The sequence below is a fragment of the Corapipo altera genome, unplaced genomic scaffold, assembly GCF_003945725.1.
Source record: "Corapipo altera isolate COAL_440 unplaced genomic scaffold, ASM394572v1 55, whole genome shotgun sequence".
Lineage (NCBI taxonomy): Eukaryota > Metazoa > Chordata > Aves > Passeriformes > Pipridae > Corapipo > Corapipo altera.
In genome coordinates this window covers 13894304-13915084 of record NW_020884882.1, presented here as the reverse complement: position 1 = coordinate 13915084, position 20781 = coordinate 13894304, and the positions used below count along the sequence as shown (strand labels likewise).

Below are 20781 nucleotides of genomic sequence, written 5' to 3'. Positions count from 1 at the left end.
TGTGGACATTGGCACCTCCACCTCTTGAGCTGTGCCCTAGTGCCCTAGACCTGCATGGAGACAAAGTAGTGATGGAGAGGGGAGAACAGTTGTCTCCCACTTGCCTCTGCTGTCTCCGTGCCCAGCTCTGTGGTGTTTGGTGCTGTACCCAGTGTGGATGCTGGAGGCATCATTGCAGGGTGCCCACTGCAGAGATGTGTGAGGTGTGCAGAGCTTGACTCTGCTCCAGCGTCCTCTTCCCAAGTCTGTCTCCTTCACTGATACTGGAAACAAGTTACTAATGAACTCAGGTTTCCACTTACTATCAGTTGTCTTGTTTTCTGCACTTCAGGGTCCCTGATACCCCTTGAAAATGTCATGAAGGGAGGAGCAAGCCTGGTTTTGTGGAAGATGGAGATGCTGTAGCCTGTGCTGAGAAAACTTCTACCTGTGGACTGTGCTCTTGGCTTGTCCTCGCCATCAATCCTGATGGAAACGTTACTTCTGATTTTTCCCACTGTATAATGCAAAGCCTTGTTATCTCTGCAGTATAAAAGTGCACTCAGCATGGGCTTTTCCTTTAGTCCTGAAGAGAGATGGATGTTGAGATAACGTGTGCAGAGACTGTATTTTGAGCAAATTGGGACAAAAAAAATTGATTACTATTGGTAACTTAATTTTCTGGCAACTAAAGAGAAACCCACTTCAAAAGCTCTTTGTTTTCTCCTTTTTTGTTTTTTTAACAAAGGCTATGTTCTTGCTGTATTTCAGTGGTCTCCAGTTTCAGCCACTTTCTTTGATACCGGTTTGCGGGAAAGCAGTTGTCAGACAGAAGGAAATGATAAAATCTATGAATTAAGGCAAAGGATGAGAAGGGCAGTGGGTAGCATGAAATGGAGAAGTGTTGGGATCTAATGAGCGCTTCTACGAGTGAACCTCGATTCCTGTGCTTGTTACAGGCCAGGTTGGCGATGTTTGGCAAATTTAATGGATTGGGATGAGTGACGGATAAAAACAAAGATTTTAGGGAGAAGCAGAATCTGGTGACTACAGTAGTGCAAGTTTATTTTTAGAACTCGATTGCTTTTGAGTTGCTGGCATTAGAAAAACTTCTTAGCTCACATTATACTGCAAATTTCTTTATTTTTAAAGTGGAAATTTTTCAAGCTTACGTTTTGCAGCATGCGTAGTATGACTTGGCTGACAGCATTGTCTGGCAAAAGAAATAACCAAATTATTATTCAGTCATGGGTTTTTAACAGCCGCAAAGCAAGTGGATGTTAACTAAATGATGCAATTTATTCCCTTCCTGCTTATTGCCAGCTTGCCTATTACAGAGAGACTGCCAGCTTTAAATAAGTGGTACCCAGATGGTAGTCGCATGACGCCCACTTGGTTACGGAGCCTAAGCAGGGAATAACTCGGCAGCCACTACAAGCTGTGGGTCAATTGAGGGGGAATGCCTGTTGCTTCACAGTTTTGCATATGTAAATCTGTTAATGTTATGTCAGTATTGTGCGGTCTAAACACAAGCATTGCCTTTCTCTGGGGCCCAGATGAACTTGGATCGCCGCCCGGTTAATGAGGAGCCGGGTGCGGAGCGGCAGTCGGAGGCAGCCGCCGCCGTTCGCTCCCTCGGCGTGAACTCTGCACGTCCCGGATGCTCCGCTCCGGCAGCGCTGCCCGAGGCCGGCCAGGCCGGCCGGAGAGGCGAGGCGAGGCGAAACGCCTCCTCTATTTTTAGCCCCGGCACGGAAGGAGGGTTGGCTTGGCCCCGGCCGCCGCTCTCGCTGTGTCTGCCACACTCGTGCGCTCCCCTTCATGGGCTGCAGATGTGGCGCGCAGCCGCCTCCGAGAAGTCATGAACTGTGTCGTCTGCGCCCTTTAACAGCCAACATCTGCTGCGGCTGCCTGATGGAAGCAGCGTGGAAACAATTTTGGGGAGAGTTTGGCTGAAGTTTGGCCCTGCAGATGATTACTTTGTATTAATTGCGTTGAGATAGTTACTGTACCAGCCAGGTTTGAAGCCGATTCCCCCCCCCCCCCCCCCGCGCCTCCCTTTTTTTATTATTGTTTTAAAAGCAGTGGTTAAAATTGTTTGACATGGGAATGCTTTTTATTGTTGATCATTTCTGGTTCTGAAAAGTTTATTACAATGGGTGAAAACAACAACCAAAAAAACCCATAAAAAACTGGGGCTGTAATATGCTTATAGGCTAAAAAAGTACCAATAGTGTTGATTTAACCAAAGAAAATGTTCCTGGAGGTATTGTAAATTTTATGTGCCAGATGAAAAGCATTAAGTGTGTTATTTTTCACGAAGGAAAAACATTCTGATTTTTAACCATTTTGTAAATTACATTAATGCTGTAATATGGCTTAAAAAGTCCTGGACCTGTTCCAGGACTGCTTGCCCCATGAGCCAGGTCCCTTGGGGCATGGGCTGGGGGCCCTGCCTGGAGCTGGGCTGGGTACAGGGACTGGCCGGGCAGAAATCTTGTCTTTTTGGGCAAAACGTTCTGTTGTCGCTTGTTTTTGGTTTTTTTTTCCCTTTTCTTTTTTTTTTTTTTTTTTTGGAAGTTGCAAGCGAGCACTTTAAATGCAACAAGAGTAAAATTTAGGTAGAAAATAAGCCGCTTTGGAATGTAGCGGAAAGCTGAGATGCTTCAGTATTTTATCTTTATTTTGCTAATTATTTGTCATGGAGATCGGAGTTGATTCCCTCAGATTTCTTTTAAGCCTCTTAAGATTAATTTTTTTGGCTAATGGTAATTTTCCTCTGCTTGATGCTCCCCAGCTAGAGCGTTACTGCAGCACGGCTGGGGGAATAAGCTCAAGGTTCAGAATGTGGACCAGCAAAGGGAAAGTAGGGATGAGGAAAACCAGAGGGCCTGTAAATGCTGTAGGGGTTGCAGGGGGGGTTTATAACTTGGGGGCGAGTCCATCATCCCTATCACTTGGGCTGGAATGGGAATTTGTCCGGCAGTTGTACTTTTTGATGGAAAATTAGTTAGCAGTTGTTGAAGAGCCTGTAGCAAATCCTTATACAATAAAGGTAAATCAAGCTAAGCATTGGTTTATATGTGATTTTTTTTTTTTGATTCCCTGTATTAGTGCGAGAGCTACAGCTTCCCCTACTGAAAACTTAATTAGGCAAACAGAATGCTATGTTAGCAGACACTTACAAACCCAATGTGCTCACAACTAGATTCAAATAAGTTAATAAGAGTTATATTAGGTGTTTCTAATGGTACTCTCCATTTTTAAAAATAAATGCTGTCTTTGGTAATAAGCCACCCACAGCTTTTTGGGTAATAGTTTAATTGAAAGGCTTGATTGTGTCCATTTAGTTGCAGAGGATCCCTTCTGCTGTGTGATGTGTTAATGCAGGTTTCTTTGTACCCTTCATATTTCGGTGCCTGATGTAAAGCCCCTTTAGGAAAAAACTGGGATGAGACAAGGAAGCAATCTGTTGTGGAGTAAGCGCAGAAGAGCCAGCAGACAGGAGCAGAACAAATCTCCAGAGTTAGTGTGGGTGTAGGGGTGCGTGCGTGTTTGTGTGTAATGTATTTAAAATGCCAATAGCTTATGCCTTTTGAAGGCTCCAAATCATAGCTGTCATATTAGCTATACAATTTCCAAAATTAATGCCAGGAACAGACTGATACTGGTTGTTCAAAAAAAGCATCGTTATTCTGTGACACTTTTTTTTTGGGGGGGGGCTTCTAATATCCCTGCTTAAAAGAGCTGTTTCCATGCAGTGTTCCTCAAAAATTCTTTGCTGAAGTGATTTTGATTCCAAATTGAAGGTGTTCTAATTTTTTTTCCTCCTAGAAGACAGAGTAACAAGGGGAGAGGGAAGGAATCTTCTTCTTTTCTTTCTTACTGATTTCAGCAAATAGATTTTTGGGCAAAGGACATTTTTAAATGCGAAGCCTCCAAATTTAAATTGACAGAAATTGGAGACTTTGTTATTCCATAACTGTTGCTACACCATGTCCTCTGTCTCTGTGCTTCTGTCTACAAAGTGAGAATGGGAAGAGGCTGCCATATTAAGAGGCTGCTGGAGGATTTAAATAATGCGTGTGAAATGCTGAGGTCATCTAATGTAGAGCATTTTGCTAATAAAAAGAGTCAGTGTCTTTGGTCTTAGCTTCGACATGACCTCTCTGTTGATGTGATGTGGTGGGTCTGTGGCATTTCTTGAGAGTGATTTTGTACCATTCACACCTGGTTTTGTGCCACCAAGCAGAATTGCCCATGGTTTTAGACTTTAAAACACCTACTGAATATCAGTAAAGCAGCATTTTTTTGTTATGGTGTTGATACAGATCATGGGATGTGTGCTGCCTTAAAATTTATTTTATGCTAATGTTTACATGTGGTGGGCCAGTAAAAGTGTGTCTGTGTTGGGTATGGCAACCTTTATTTGGCAAAGAGAGCAGAGCCTGGGTACCTGATAAGGATAATCAGAAAAAAAAAATCAAAAAAGGCAGCAGTGCACAAAAGTGCTGTTAGTTTGTCAGCATTTCACACAAACCTTCAGTGCTAAGAAGTGCTCAGAGTACAGCTTGAGAGGTCCTTTCAAAGCAGAGGTGGTTTGGGGGATTCCCTGAGAGAAGATCAGATAAGATAGTAAGTGGAGGATTCAGGCGGAAAAGTGGTTTGGAATTGCAAATCAGTGGTTTCCCCATAAGTGCTTTGGGTTGGCTGTGGTGTCTTCTGATCATATATATATATATATATAATTTTTTTTTCCTCCAAAGATCTTGAGTATTTTTTCACCCGTCTTTGAGCTCTCTCGAAAGGGTCCTGATTTTCAAAGGCTGTGGATGGCTGCTCACTCCAGAGCTCTGCAGGCTGATGTGAAATCACTGCTGGTTCTCTTGAGGCTCCTGATCTCTGTCTCTGATAGAACTCCTCACTTTCAACTGCTTTAGCATAATTCGTTGCTTTCTTGAACATTGTAGGAGGTTGAATAAATATGATTTCCACAGTATATGTATACATAGATCTATGTATGTATATATAAAGAAATGAAACTTGGACATGCTGGGTGTTAAGCAACTCACCAAAAGCAACAAGAAGAACCAATGTCAGAACAGGACTGAAATTTATCTGTTGCTCACTGGTGATCCCACATCTGGGCAGGATCCAGCTGAGCAAACTGTGATGTGGTGACTCTTCTGTGTCTTCCCACAATGTACTTATATTGTAAAATATATATTTAGGGAGTTGGACATAGTTCATGTAATGAATGGAGGATGGTAGCACTTGGATCAAGCTCTCTAGACCTTGGGCAGTTCTTTGCTGATGTGAATGTAAAGCCTTCACCTAGGAGAAAAAATTTAGATTTATAAGTTTAATAAATCTACCAACATCTGGCTGCACAGAGAGGTAAGTGGGGTTTGTGGGTTTTGTTGTTCTTACCTTTTGGCTTAGGTTGGAAGAAGCAGGAGCAGAGGGGCTGGGTGGCACAGGGACGTGTCTGTCCCCCCACTGATGGCACAGGTGACACCAGGCACAGGCAGGTCCTAGCTGCCTGGCACCTGCATGGGCTTCATGGGGCAGGTCCCCACAACAAAGGTGGTTGAAGCTGCATAAAGTGCCTTTTGATGCTCAGGTCTATGAGAGCCTCATCTGATCATTCTGGCACGTTGTCATTTTTATCTTATTTTTGAGTTGTGACCCCTGGTCTGGTCCTCTGTGTTGGACCTTCCCTACTCATTTGAGCAAAGTTCAGGCTATACTTTCTGCCCCGGGTAGGAGTGGAGTGGTTTTCTAGATGGCACCAGTATCCATGTGCTGTACTTGTCCTGCATCCCCAAATCACCTTTCCACGCCTACTGTCCTCTTTCTAGTGGCTTAAAACCTACAACTTTGTTTCATCCGTGAGGCAGTCGAGCTGTCTCAAAGCACTGGCAAACTCAAGACTGAAGATACTGTTGGCATAACACAAGTATAATTACTGTCAGTATAATCAACAAGGATTACTGGATTGATTTCTCTCCCTTCTTTTTTTCTTCAGGTGTTTAAGAAACCCCAAACTTGCATAAGAGTACATAACTTGGTAGAGTTCCCCATTGCTGGAGGCGTCTTCCTGAGCTGGAGCTGGGCTTCCTCTGGGAGGTGTAGGATCTTGCATGCTGTCAGTGTGGATTGTGGGTGCAGTGTTGCCAAACCATAGGTGTGATTACAAGGAAAGGATGGCATCGATCACACTGTCCTGCCCAGTGAGATGCTCCACAGCTGTGCAGGGTGTGTTGGCTGGGGTGAGGAGAGCAGGGAACAGAGGGAGCACTGGTAGCAAGGAGGATGCTGTGGAATGGTGATCGTGATCTGGAGTTCGGGAGATGGTTCTCCTGCATCCTCCCTCAGTTCTAACTTCACTGCAGTTAAAAGCTGAAGAAGGTTTGGTCTCCTTGGAGATTTGGGTGAGGGTGGAAATGGCTTTAATCTTTTTGGCTAGTCTAAAGTGAAGGTATAACCTTCTTAATGCATCTGGCAAAGAAACATGTTTCTTACAGGTGTAGCTTTGTTTTTTGTCCTGCCTTCTTTTGCAAATGAGCATCCCTTTATTCTTTTTTCCTTTTCTTTTACCATACGTAGGTCTCCTTTTGGAGATCCTTGTTTCCATCCAGGCACCTGCATTTCAAGTCTCTATCATGCAGATTCACTTTTCTCTTTAGACATGTGCCATGCTGACAGGCCTCAGGCTAGAACATGCTTTTTATCTCTGAAGGCTTTCTCTTGTACTTTCACTTGGAGCAAGTGATACTTTGAGGTGAAGGTGGGAGGCTGTGCTGTGCTGTTGGGAGCCAAGACCTGGGCCGGTGCTCCACGTTGGAAGTCTGACTGTTCCAGACTTGTGACTTGGATTCAGGAGTACTAAAAGGTTCACATGTATGAATGAGAGGAAGAGAGGTGTGAATTCAGAAGAGGTCTGCTTGAAGAAGGACTTCTGAGCTTAATTTCTGCATTTGCTTTCATTTATTGAAGTGCTCAAAATCTCAAGAGAAAGGTTGAATTTTGGGGGTAGTGTCCTCCTAATCTTGCGTTCTGGCTTTTTTTTATGCTAGGCTAATATGGGAACAGAAGTCCTGAGCATCACAGGGATCCAGATGAGAAGAGGGGCTTAAAAAATCACAGGTTATGCACACGTGGAGGTTGTATCAAAAGTTCTTTTTGAGAGATGTAACCTTTTTATTGAATTTCTGTGGTGCAGGCACTATGCCTTGCCATCTCCTGGACTGCCCCAGGAGCATGTTCATTAACTCCCACTGTCTTCTGCATTAGCATTGGCTTCTGTGCTCCATTTAGATTTTCTTTAAAGCATTACATAAACAACTATCATGTAAATACAGGCGTTTGTAATGGTGGTTTTAAATTAAAAAGACTCTTGGATTCATACAAGTAGACACATGCTTGCACAAAATAACTTTTGGCTTTCCCCTAACACTTTTTAGAATAATTTAAAGGAAGAAAAGATTTGCAAACAGTTGTAAAAGAGCCATAAAAAACTGTCAAATACCAGACCTTCAGCTAATTGTAAACTGTTTTGCTCTTGGAAGTCGTACAACATTGATCTCATAGCTGCTTCATTAAGAAGGTGCTTCTCAGTAGCACAGGAGCTGCTTGCCTAGGTAGCCATGAGCGAAAATAGCAAGAGATGTTGGGCTTCTGCTATGAATGCCCAGTATAAACTAGAATAGCTCCAGGCAACTGAAGTATTCTGTACCGAAAAGGAAGGCAAGCATTGCAGGGAGCTGAACAGGAAAGAGCTGCAGAGCTGAAAGCTGCTTTTCTCTTCTCTCAACTACTTCTCCCTGGAAAAGGCACAGCATCTCCAGCCGTTTGTGGGCAGGCATGGCAGAGGTGGGGTGTGTTTTGGGAAAGATCCACTAGCAGAAGAGGATGCAGGTATGGGTGATGAGTGCAGTAGTGCTTGTGGGCTTGCTCTCTGACTGTCCCTATGGAATATGATTTAATCTTCAATTTTCAAAGGAAGATGTAGGAAAAAAATCTTCCCTGGACAGAAAATCGGCTGACATCCCTGGCCAGCTTGCTTGTTGTATATTTTTTTTTTCCAGCGTACCAAGGAAGACAAGCATTCATGGTCAGCTTTTTCTGGTTGGGATTAAAAAAAAAAAGTCAATAGTCCATTAGACTAGATCGGTGGAAAAACTTTTTTCTGAATTCAGCTCTAACTCTGCAACTGGGCAGTGTTTTGCTTGGAATTGTGTCCTTCCAGTGCTGCAAATCAGAATGTCTGCTTCAGGGAAATATTAATAACAACCCACAGGGTCTCATCCCTAGTGTGTTCACTCTCAGTCCCTCTCCTTTAACCAGTTTCTAAAGCTCTATCATTAAATCTCTTTAAGAAGGGAAATTCTTGCCTTTGTGTGTTGGCTGAGCTGATGAATGGTTGCCTGTTATCTACTCGGTCCATGACTGAGTCGGGCTGTCAGAGACACAGAGCTAAAGTCAAAGGGACTTTATTTCAGGCTTCTCTACCTCCTCAGGCTTAGCCATGGAGTGGATTCTCTTCCCATCTGTTTCTGAACCAGAAACATCCTGTTTAACAAGAGAGAGGACTGGGGATTTTATCTGGTCCAGCCGTTTCCTTCTCGATTTCCCGATTTTGTTCCCCTGCAGCAGTCCTGTGCTGATCCTTCCCCTCCAGCCATGGGTACAGGACATGACCTTCTTTGCAGTGATTCTTCCACCTGTTAAACAAGGGAAGGGAAACCAGAGTGTCACCCCTGGTGATTTTGGACGTGTCCAGGTGATGGAAACCCGAATCTGTACTGGCAGCTGAACGTCTTGGTTTGCAGGTGTTGATGCGCTACTTGGGAGCTGCAGGGAGGTTTAAAATCTTGTGTATTCTTCTAAAAAAGTGTCAGCTTTTCTCTGAAAAACTCACATGTGAGGTACCTGACAGCAGGTCTCTACTGACAGAGTCTGAGTTGGGTGCAGTCATTAGCATGGGGGTGTGTACGTGGCTGTTTGGACCAGTTTCAGTGAGTGATGTATATTGGGTAATGCAGCTGAAGCACTCAGGCAGTGTGGTGTTCTCCCTAACCCCAGAAGTAACTTCAAGGGAGTGAGTTGCCAAACCTTAATCAGGGTTGTTCTGCTGATTGTTTAATTTTTACTAGGTGCTGAATTGCTGCCTGAAAGATGTTACAGGGGAGAGTATGGGGTGAACAGGAGGTGGCCTACAGTGCTCCTACTGCAGTGCACAGCCAAGGGTCAGGGAATAGTCCAGCACTTAAAAATTCAAGAAGAAATTCCTGGACATACAAATTAAACAATAGCAAGTAAAAAAAAAAAAAGGAGCCCCAAAAATCATCTGTGTGCCTGGATTCATACCTGATGCCATCACCTGTGCAGTGGTTTGGTGGTCTGAGGAACCACTGTCCTTGCTAGCTTAGGTGTGACTGACTTCTCCCATTCATTCACATTCCTCATCAGAAGCACGTCAGAGAGTCATTGAACCATCCCATAGATTTTGGCCTGGCTGACTGTCATAACTCTCAACTTTGTGTTTTATGTATGGTATGCTCGTGTGGTATGGAAAGCATTAGGAAAGGAAGAAGAGACTATACACTGTACAGCTTGGTCAAGGAAGCCCTGGTGAGAGATTCCCCCATGACTCTGAGGTGGTAAGACCAGTCGGTATTCCCTGCTTTATGTTTCACAATCCTGCCCTTCTCTGACTCAGCTGGTGCTCACAGTGAGTTCTCTTGCATCTTCTTGGCTTCATTTGTCTTTTTGTGTGTGTGTGTGTGTGTCTTCCAAAGCTCTCCCTGTCATGAGGGTGCACGGCTGCAAAGCACTGCTCTGACCTGGGACTGCTCTTGCATCCCTTCATGGCCTTATTCTGCCTTGCAGAAACAAATAAAATTTATCCCTTCTTTCCCAGTCCTTCTCAGTTTTGCCCCATTTTAACCACCTTCCTGTCTCCCAGAGTCACCAGTACCCCTTTGCTGCATCAGGGCACAGAGCTTAAATAGTCCCTGTCTCCCAGCAGCACTTTGCTACTTTTTCTGAATTACACCCCTCTCAGGTATGAGTGGGCCTGTCTCTGAGAGTACATCTTTTTTTGACTCTCATCTACGTTGTGCTTTTATAGCACCCAGCAGCATTGTCTGCCATTGGAACAGGGCACTGGGGTCTCTAACACATTGTCCCCTGTGGGGTATTAGGAGAACATGAGATCCTTATCCTAGAGCTGGGCAGGCAGAGGTACAGGAGATGTGCATGAAAGAGACAAAACCAAGTGTGGACCTCCTGATGGAATCTCCAGCTGGTGGCTGGACTCCAGGGCTGTTTTTTCCCCATAGTGACAGCATTAGTTGGTCTCCAGATGCTGCCACAGTATGAATATTCAGTGCCAATAAAATATGCACAATACTGTAAGTCTTGCCAGGGTGAGGATCTGGAGGGCTTGATGAACTTTGTAACAGCATTACTCTGTTGTAGGGGCATGACTGATGCAGGAATTGATTTCTCAGTTCAGGCTTCACCTTCTTTTGAGCAGAGTTCATCCCTGTTTGCTTTTCATAATAGCGTTATTACACCTCGCTGGCAGCAGGACAAGGGAGAAGCAACCGTGCAGCTTTTCATTCCTCACGTGCTCCTGTGCAAGACAGTGGTGAGCACCAGTCTGTCAGGCTTGAATTTTGCATATTTGATATGTTATCTACTGACTATCATGGTATTAACACTAATATAAAAGACTACTGGTTTAACTCATAATTTTCCAACAGCTACAGGGCGAAGAACCAGAGAGTTTCAGTATTAAAGATAAAAGCGGGGGGGGGGGGGGGGGAGGAGAAGCAAAGCCAAGCTGCAGTAGCAAGAATACAAAAAAATGCATCTTTAAACTTTTCTTTTTCTTCTGATCTACTTTCTGTATGACTCACGAACCAGGCTCTAAAATGGCCTCCAAACATGCATGCATAATTTTGCACATCCAAGTGTCTGCATATGCAGTGCTCTTAAATATCCTGAGGCGTTGGCTTTGCTGCTGGGGCGGAGCAGGGAAGGGGCGAAGGAGTTCATCCCCAGAAGTGCCCAAACTGTGTTAGCATTGCTTCTCTGATGGTCTTACCCAGCCTTCCATGTGCACTGGTCAGCCACCAGCATCCGTGCAACCTGCTCTTCTCCACATGTTTATGCTGGGCTCATTAGTTTGGAAAATGTGTCTTTTTTTAGGTTTTCTTTCCGTCTTTTGGTTTTTTTTATGGTTCTCTCCTCCTGTGAAAGGCATAACCCATAAACAAAGACAGGGACTTTTTCAGTACCAGCTACATTTCAGGGACTAGCTGGACAGGGGAGGTCAGAGAGAGAGCCAGGCTTTGGAAGAAGTCGCACATGAAGCTTTAGAAATGAGGCCATGAACGCCTTTGGGTTGATGGTGGTGCTTCTTACCAATAGGGCAGTTGGACCTGCCACTTCTGCTCATGGAATCAAAAATAAATAGGCTTTTTTTTTCTTTCATTGGTTCCTGATGGACACCCTTTTAAAGCAGTCGTGTGTACTGCTCACTTTTGTAAAATAATTAAGAGCCCTTAAATGCCTCACAGGTGCCAGAACAGGGTTTTCACCCTCAGAAGAGAATGTACAAGCTGTTTTCAGCTGAGGTAATAGAGGCCAGTAAAGTCAGTAATGGGTGGCTCTTTTGACAGTTTATGATAATAAACCCCAATTTTAGAGGCTATGTGCAGGTGACATCCTCTTTTCTGAAAGTGGCCTCCGTGTCTGTAGTCCTACTTGGCAAGTGTTTACTGTTGGTTGGGGTAGGATGAGCATACCTGACATAGCAGAAAGGTGTTTATTTGATTAAAATCTGGCTCTATTGTCTGGCAGAAGCCCTGAAGCCCCCTTTTACCCTTTCTGCAAGCAGAAAGAAGTGCAATTTTCATTCAGCATAGATGTTTCCCTTTCATCCCTGAAGCTAATTTTTTTTTTCCTGCAGCAGTTTTGGTGAAATTATGTATCGCTTGTGATAATTCATTTTAAAAATTCCTGAGCTGTGTGGCGTACTTTCATGAAAATTCATTTAGATAAAATTAGATATTATTGTTTAATGAGGTGGCATTTCAATTTAGACCTTGCATCATGCATATACCAAGAGTTTTTTATGGAATAGTTAGGTTCATTTGAGTAATAAAGGCTGAATCATGGGGGCTTTAATTCTTAATCGCTGTGAGGATTGTTATCTGTGGGATGTGAGCTGTCTTAGTGGTATTCAATCAAGTGTCCACTTAGCCGTGACCAGAAGTAATTGCTCCCAAGTGGGTTGCACAATGACCTGTTAATACTTGCTTTGACCCTCTGACCTTGTCTGCCCCATTGTTTAGGATTTTATAGCAAGCGAGTCTGCATTTCTGTGGGGTCAAGTAGATATCTGAGGTCAAACATTTTCTGATTACTCCATGGTGTACACTGTAAGTCTACGGAGTTGTTGCATAGCAATAGTCACCGCTGCAGAGCAGGACGCGGAGGGTTGGGAAATTGTCTTCCTGAATGCATGTAAACAGTTTAATATTTTACTGAAAGAAGTTCATCTTGTAAATTAGGTATGAATAATACATTTGTAATTACTACTCATGTCTTTAAACACTTGTGTCTTAATTGGCTTGGGTGTTTTTTTAATGTATTTGCATTTTGTCAGGGAAGTTAATTGTAACTTGCAGAGATGGGAGGCGAGTTGCATGGACTGGGGATGGCTTTGTCCTGCATCCCTTTGGCACCTGGGCTTGTGTCAGTGCTTCTGGATGAGTTCAAGTGAGGATTGCTTCATCCCTGCCTTGGACTGCTGCTGCAGACTGTTTTATGTGCCTCTCACAGGCTTCCAGAATTAGTTTGACCTACTTGTTGATGACTGCGACCCGCGGCCAGTTGGGATGTCCTGTATTAATTTATTGTCCATCTTTAAATGTTGCTGGAAGTGTGGTTGTATTGTGCAGTAATTTGCAGGGGGACTGGCCGTGTTGTGAGGCTGAAATGTGCTATTTTCTTAGCAGTCTATCTGGCACAAACAAAGCCTTGATAGTGTTTGTAGCGCTACTCCCTCTTTTCATGTTGTGTTTACTGAGTTCAGTAGCCAAAACACTTGTGCACACCCTTCAGTCTTGTAGGTCAACTTTGCTCTAAAGTAACATATATGCCCATCTCTCTGCGTTGCATCCTAGGGAAAATATTTTGATCGTCGCTCCCTGAGCAGGGCTGGTGGGATGACACAAAGCAGTTGGATCAGGATACAGTTTGGGGACAAACACAGCTAGTGTTCCTGTGAGAGAGGCAGACTATAGGCAACTGAGTAAGCAAGAAGCGAGTGCTAGAAACAAAATTATATAGCATATGTGGGGGAGAAAAACAAAACAGTGACTCTGTTTCCACTGCCAGAATATTTAAAAACAAACAAACAAGAACGCACGGCAAAGCACGCCTTGCAGTGAAGGGAACCTGTGGGTTTCCTCACTACGCCTGAGGCTGTTGTGTGGATCTTCTCTTGCCAGAAGACTCTGGGGAGTTTGGACTGTCCCTCCTCTGATTTTCACTTCACGTTGCTTCACTGAATGGAGCCATCCCTTTTCCTGGGGCCTGCAGAGACCTCTGGTTAGGGGAACCAGGAATAGGGAGCTTAAGCCTCCTTCCCTTGGAGTCAGAAGGGAGGCGAGGTTGTGTGTTCTTACCAGGTGCATGTTTTAGGGTTGATAGTGATGAAAAAAATGTATCACGACAAGAGAAAACAGCCTGAAGTTGCACCAGGGAAGTGTAGTTTGGGTATCAGGAGAAATTCCTTCACTGAAAGGGTGGTCAGGCACTGAACAGGCTGCCAAGGGAAGTGATGGGAGTTGCCATCCCTGGAAATGTTCAAAAAATGTGTGGATGTGGTGCTTAGGGACATGATTTAGTGGTGGGATGGCAGAGCTATGTTAATGGTTGGACTCTGGGTCCCTTCTCTGCTGGGATGTCTGCAGCAGAGCACTGTGAGGAACTTGCTTTTGGGGGAAAGATCTTATGCCTAGGCCAGAATAAACAGAATATTTCTTAAGTTTTGAAAGGAATGCAAGAGGATGCCACGGAAATGAAAGATCCCATTTAACACAGATACTGCAACCTTGATCTTTTTTTTTTTTTTTTTTTTTTTTTTTTTTTGGTAAATTGAAATGTGGGAAAACATCTGAGATGTTGCAGAGAGTTTTTGGGAAGCCTGTGTTTCCCACACGCTCGGGTCTGTGCAATGCCTTTGTAGGTGGTGTGTGGTTTGTGTCAATCATCAGCCAGGTGCTAATGGTGATAGAGCTGCATTCAGCCTCTGAACCCGACGCTGAGCACGTTGATCCCTGCAAACACATTCATACAAGCTGGGGGAGCTGCAGGCTTGTAGCCAGTTTTCAGCCATCTCCAGAGTTCCCTCCCATAGCTCAGGCAAAGGCAGAATACCCCTTCTGCAGCAGCCTCAGACGTTGCTGCGATGAGCCCTTCCCTTGCTGTGATATCAATTTAGCTGTTTCATCTTTTCCCCTGCAGACTAAGCAGCAGCACAGATTGGCCGTTATAATTAATTTCGTGCAGGAAGCAAGAGCTGAAAGTTCCAGCATCTCCTGATTTTCCCTCTGGTTGAAGAGGGCACTCCTTGTACCTGCATCTCTTCCAGTTACAGGGAAAATATGACACTTTTCATGGGACTGGGTATGGGTTTGGAGATGAAGTTTTAGGGAATCAGCCTAGCATCCCTGTTGGATCCAGATTGGAGCAGCTGTTGAACCAGGTGAACAAAAGGATTAAAAGCAACTACAAGAGTTGTTGGGTCACTTTGTGTGCATGGCCTTTTGAACGTTTTCTGTTATTACTGGTCTCATCTTGGTACTTTTCTGAATCCACCACCCAGAGTGCATCATAAGACAGTGAAACTCCCATGTCAGCCCAGTCGTGTCAGCAGGTGATAATGGTGCCTTCTCCCAATAGTTTGTTTTTGAACAGGGTTGTTTTTATTAATCCTTTGTACCTGTTAGCATGGTCCTAGGATACCTTGCAGAGCTGCTCCTGCCAAGCACTGAACAGGCCTAAGAGTTTTTAAAACTTCAAATGAGAGGCAGCGGTGCTCAGCAATTCTCAGAAGTGCTCAGCACCTTCCAGGATAGAGCAACTTCAAAAAGAAAAAAAACCCGAAACCCCGCACAACAAAAAAACATGAGATGTAGTTATGCAAATTATGACCTTTAAATGCATTTTATATTTGGATTGAAGTTGCTAACGCATTCTTTCCAAGTTCTGTTTTTCCAGTGTGATTCTGCTTCAGGTGCTTCTCCTTTGTATTGGTGGAGCGGTGCCGGCGCCGCGGAGGGAGCGCGGGACGTGGTGACTCGGAAAAGCAGCCACCATGCTCCGGGATGGGTAGTGCTCAGTTAACAGGGAGCCTGAATAGGTGGATTTTAATTTCTCTGGAGGGTCTGAGCACATTAACTAGATGGCAGATTCCTCATTAGCTAGATGGATTAAAATTTGTATCATGGCTGATGCCTATCCTGACTAATACATGTAAGTAACAGCTCGTTGTACTAGAGCTACTGGATGTGGCTTGGGTGGAGGAGAGGAATTGGCTTCTGCGGAGGATATTTGCAAAAAGTCACATTTCCACCATATGTTAGCAGGAGTCTCTTTGGATGCAGGTTTTGGATGGAGTCCTCTGTGTTGCTGTAATCTGGTTTGTCCTTTTTCTACCACTAGTTCTGAATCATACCAACTACTTGGACTCTTCTGCGTGTTTCCTGAAGGACAGTGGGAACATTTCTGCTGGCTCAGCTGCCTTTTGCCTCTTAGTTCATCTTGATGAAGAAGTAAGGTCTGGGGCACTGAAGGAGAAATTTTGTGTCAGTAAGGAGTGAGAAGGGCTGCAAAAAAATTGGAAAATTCTGCCAAATTTAAAAAAAAAAATAAAAAGGAAGGAAGAAGGAAGGTACCATGAACCTCATCAATCCTGATTTAGGTCTGGCTTGTGACAAATCATTATGTAGGAAGGGAGATATCCCTTTAATTTTTAATAGCTTTGCCGTGAAGTTTTATTAGGCAGTAATCTGGATCCTGAGTGGATAAAAGATAAGTGTGAGGGCCACGTAATTCTTTCCCCTCCTGTGCAGCTGGGAGAGGGAGAGAGGGGTCATGGGGAGCTGGCTGCCTCCTGGAGCTCAGAGCAGCATCCTTCTGTGTGCCACAGGCTTACTGAGTGCTTCCAAATGGATGTTTACAACATAAATATGTTCAGGATGTGGGTAGCGAGAGAAGTGTGGGAATAGACGCGAAGGTGCATGGGAGTGGGGATGTGAAGGGGGAGGTGTGAAGAGAGCCAGGAGAGTGTGATGCACATTTTGCAGATAACTTCTCTTTGGGTACCTCCTTCCAAAGCCTGGGTGTGGACTTTGCTGCTCCTTACCAGCGTGTCCTGGGGCTTTATGTTCACTGGAAAGAGGTTCTCTTACCTGGCTCTGCCAACATCCCCGATCCCTTATTTCCAGAACGGTTTATTTCCCGGGAACAGCAGTTGATAATAAGCGCGGAATGGTCAAATAGCTTAATTTGTAGTTTGGTGGTTGGTGGTTGGCGTTTCTTACAGTATTTCCCAGGCACTGAGTGCAATAGACATTTCACTGGCACTTAATAAAGCCATGCAGGGCACTCCTCGATAATATAATCCTTATGCCAGCCCGGCTGCTAAAGCCGTGAGTCCCTCAGGCAGTAGTAGACAACTACACTTGGTGTTGCTGCTTGTTTTACTGTTGTCTCAGATGGCTAGGCAGCATTTCTGTGATTTTAAGGCAGCGTGTTATTGCAGTATCTGGGATGAAATTACCACTTACAGTTGTAGAGGTGACAATCTGGCACTCTCTGGCTGTTGAACATCGGTGACTTGGGGAGGCTGGCGGTGCAAGGCACCTTCATTGCATTGTGACAACTACCAGAAATGAGCATCTGGCCCTCTCTTGTCATTTTTTTCCCCTTCTTATTTGAACATCTGCTTGCCTGATTGTTTTCTGGTTTTGTTCTTTTTTGTTCTTTTTTTTTTTCTTTTCTGTGGCTCTTTTAATTTGTGGTAAATGCGTATTTAATGTAAGTAAGATGTTAGCTTCTGTCTAGTTTTTCAGCAAGCATTCCAGTAATTACTGGAGTACCTTTGAATGCTACAGCTGCTATTTCTAAGTTAGAGAATCACATTTTCCAAACATTTATAACTGAATTCACATGGGTAAAACTTGGCATTCAGGTTGTCGGCCCACATATCTTATTTTGTCTTGATCCTTTAAGTTAGCATAGCAGCTTTGTATTTGATTGAAATGGTAAAAATGGCTTCTTGCTGCTTTGGGTGGGCTTGTAGTAGTGTTGTTTTATGAAATTGTTTTAATTTTTTGAAATTGCATTGGTTTGAGCCCTGAAATTATTTCTCTTTAGTTACTAGTGTAGGTTGGTGTTTGTTTCTCCTTTTTTCTTTTTTTCTCCCCTCTTTCTCTGTCCTCCTTAGCCCCTATTAGTGTGAATCAGTCACTATTATTTTAATATTACTTGGGTTTTTATATTACGTCTCTAAGGAGCTTCTCAGAATGTGGTTTGATTCTTTCTCTGCTGATGTCAGGCAGTCCCTTCATGCCAGAGGATGTTGGCTAAGGCCAGGCTTCCCCCCATGCCCTCAGCGATGTTAACTCAGTTTTTCCAGATGCTCCTGGAGAGCCATGCACCGAGTTCCTCTTATTTTAGATAATTAAAAAACAGAGCCACCATGATTTCCAATTCACCTTTTCATCACAAACAGTGTTCTGTCTGTGGGACTGTGATGCCCTGTGGATTGGCTGCACCGGCAGCAGTGTTTTGCTTGGCATTATTGGAATGCTGGGTGGATTTGAGGATGTCCCAGTGCTGTCGTCACAGTTCCAGCCCCGCGGCTGCTCTGCAGCATGAACTGACTCTCTCTCTTTTTCTCTCCCTTTTTCCCTTTTCAAGCTGTGATGTCTGGTCCAGAGGAAACGTGATTTTTGCATTTTTCTGCTCAGAAAGTTATTTTTTTTTCTCTTCTGAAACCGTTTTCTGGCACTCACAAGTTGAAAGGTAACAGGGGAAAAGAAATAAACAAAGGAAGAGATCTGAAATTTGACCTCCAAATATACTTAGTAGATGTGGTGGTTATTAGAGAGCTTTTCTGTGGAGGAAATCAGGTATAATGTGTGGTTTGTTTCTGTGAATAGGTGTAGGGCTAAATGTAGGGCAGATGAGTTGAACAATAAAAACTAAATAGATTGATTTGGTTGGGCTGAAAACTTAAGAACTTAAGTAAATTATATTATTTAGTAACGCAAATTTTGTAAAAAAGCCTCATTCTTCCAATAAAGGTCTGAGAATAAAACCAGACTTAATTAATTACCAGTATTAATTTATGCCATTGTTATCAGCAATAGTTTCATTCACATTTTAATATTTGAACTGCTTAACTCTCATTTGTGGTAAATGTCCCTTTAATAGGACATGTAAGATGATGTTTCACATGTAGTTATGCTTTAATTACATATGCTCAGGAGGGAAACATTCAAACTTTGAGGATAGATGGTGGAGTTTGACTTGAGCTCAGGTTTTACTTTTGTGTTACAGGAAGCTGGTATTTATAGGCCCCGTAGTGCTTGGTGCTCTGTGCTTCTGCTATGGGATGCAGATACAGATGCATGATTATGGAGGAACGTGCTCAGTCAGTGAAGGGAGTGACTGGCCCGTGAACTGTCTGCAGGGCTGCTGGGTGCCAAAATGGGCAGAAAATGACCCAAAATGCTCTTCCTGCTGCTCCACATGGTGCCTGTGGGTTCACAATGGGATGGGCTCCCCTGCTCTGCGCCGTCCTCGTGCCCAGCACCAGGACCCGTGGCGAGAGCATCCAGACAGGACTGCGGGTTTTGGCTGATGGGCGTTCTCAGAACCGCTTAAACTCGGGGAATTCATTGCTTTGGAATTCGGCAGATTTGCACAACTCCGTGCATCTGTGCCTCCGTCAGCGTGCGCCGGCTTTCTGCTTTCCTCACCCCGCACATCCCGGGATAAATGCCTTGTGATTAACGGCCCAACTCGTGGGCTTGGGATCGGGAGCGTCTTATCAGGAGCCCTGCGAAGTTGGGGAGGGAGCGGCAGCGCTGGGCGAGCGCGGGCCGGGCTGGGGCGGCTGCTCTGTGGTTTGTTGTGTCTGGTTTGGTTCCTACTTTTCAAGTTGCAGTTGCATTTGGTCATTCGTAGCTTATTTTCCTAGTCTGGCCAAGCCAGCAGGATCCCCGTGCGCTGCAGGGGAACATAAAACATCAGCCTTTAAGCTGGAGTGCTCAGCAGATAAGGATTTTAAGACTCTTGCATCATGCGCTGTGTCTTATGGGCTTACTTAGTATACTCCATTTGATTTAATTTAGATATTGAATAAGGAGAAACACTTTAATAGCCAGAAAAAGTACTGCACGTTGTAGCGCCTCTTCTTTCCCCGTTGCCTTAAAGACAGATGGCCGGGAGGGCTGGCTTAGGCTGCGATTACATTTATTTAATTGTAGGCAGTAACAGGGTGTTTTCAAACTGCTTAAAAATGATGTTACGCCTTATCTATGAAGGGTTTCAAAAAGCCAACAAGAATTCCTTGGGCTTTTGTTTTATTTCTTCTTTTCTGTGTCTAAATGTAAAGAGTAAGTTTTCAGCCTTTGCAAGGATTACAAAATGTGCAAAATTAGTGGATTATTTCAGTTGGATGGCTTGGGGAGGACATGAAAGTCAGTGGGTGTCTCTTCCAGGGGTGTCCCCCTTCCTTTTCCCATCTTATAAATACAAATGAAGACTGTAACCAAGTTGCTGTAACTGTTACCTTGCCCAGTGCTGGGTAGCCATTTATCTTGCTAAAAGGTTTAGTTTGCTGCGTGTTTGTGTTGGCAGGATTAAGGATGGCTGAGGAGCAGGAGGTGCTGTTGGATGGTGTTCCCAGGAGTTAGGGAGAACCTCAGGATGTGGTTTTCTTGGCGTGGGTCAGCCTCGATGGCTGTGCTGGTGTCACTGCTTTGCAGGAGGCTGTGACAAGTGGGTGCTATCTGTGCACAGTATAGATTAAAAGGATAAGAAATAGCAAACCTGCTATGGAGTATTTTACTGTAGCAGTGAACAGGGAGCTGGCAGGAAAAATGAAATATTTGCAACTCATGAAGGCAACAGGCTTGGGAGTTCTGAGGTGGGATTGGGATTGTTTGCAGAGATCCCTCAGCTGGCCAAGATGCACATGCTGGATTTCATCACTGTAACATGCTTGTGTGCCTTTCACTAAACACCACAAAAAGTGCTTTTGGATCATACATTTGCATTTTTATTTTATATGGCACATATTTATATAATACATTCTTGCATTTATTTATATTTATAGATAACTTTTCATTTGAGGCTATTAATTATTGCATGAGTCTGCACCACCCCGCAGTGATCACGGCTGCGTATTCTCTCTCAGTCGGTGAGAGCCTGGAGGATCTTCAGAGTGGGTGAAAATTATCTCAGACGTAGGTTTAAAAAAAGAAAGATGGAAAAAAAAAAAAGGGCAAAAGAAAAGCAGGCCTCCCAAAAGCTGTGGTGGAACCCGGTATTAGCAAATGCTTCTAGGAAGTTTGACTGAGAGCCATATGGCAATGTGGGGAGTATTATCCATCGCTCCAGAAGTTGGTCTCTGAATCAGCCTATTGACTTCAACAGCACTTAATCATGTGTTTTAGTTCTTCTTTGAAAAGGCTTGCATTCCTG

General features: G+C 44.1%; 1 protein-coding gene across 4 annotated transcripts in view; it reads left to right on the top strand.

Annotated features, from left to right (window-relative positions):
* Positions 1-20781, top strand: part of FOXP1 (forkhead box P1) — a 386121-nt gene that overhangs the window by 21955 nt on the left and 343385 nt on the right. Inside the window, exon 1 of one of the 4 annotated variants that reach the window (XM_027640610.1) lies at positions 18077-18093. The exons of the other annotated variants lie outside the window; for them this stretch is intronic. The gene's annotated coding sequence lies outside the window, so the exon portion shown is untranslated. Of the gene's footprint in view, positions 1-18076; positions 18094-20781 lie in introns of those variants that run through there. 4 annotated transcript variants of the gene reach the window in all.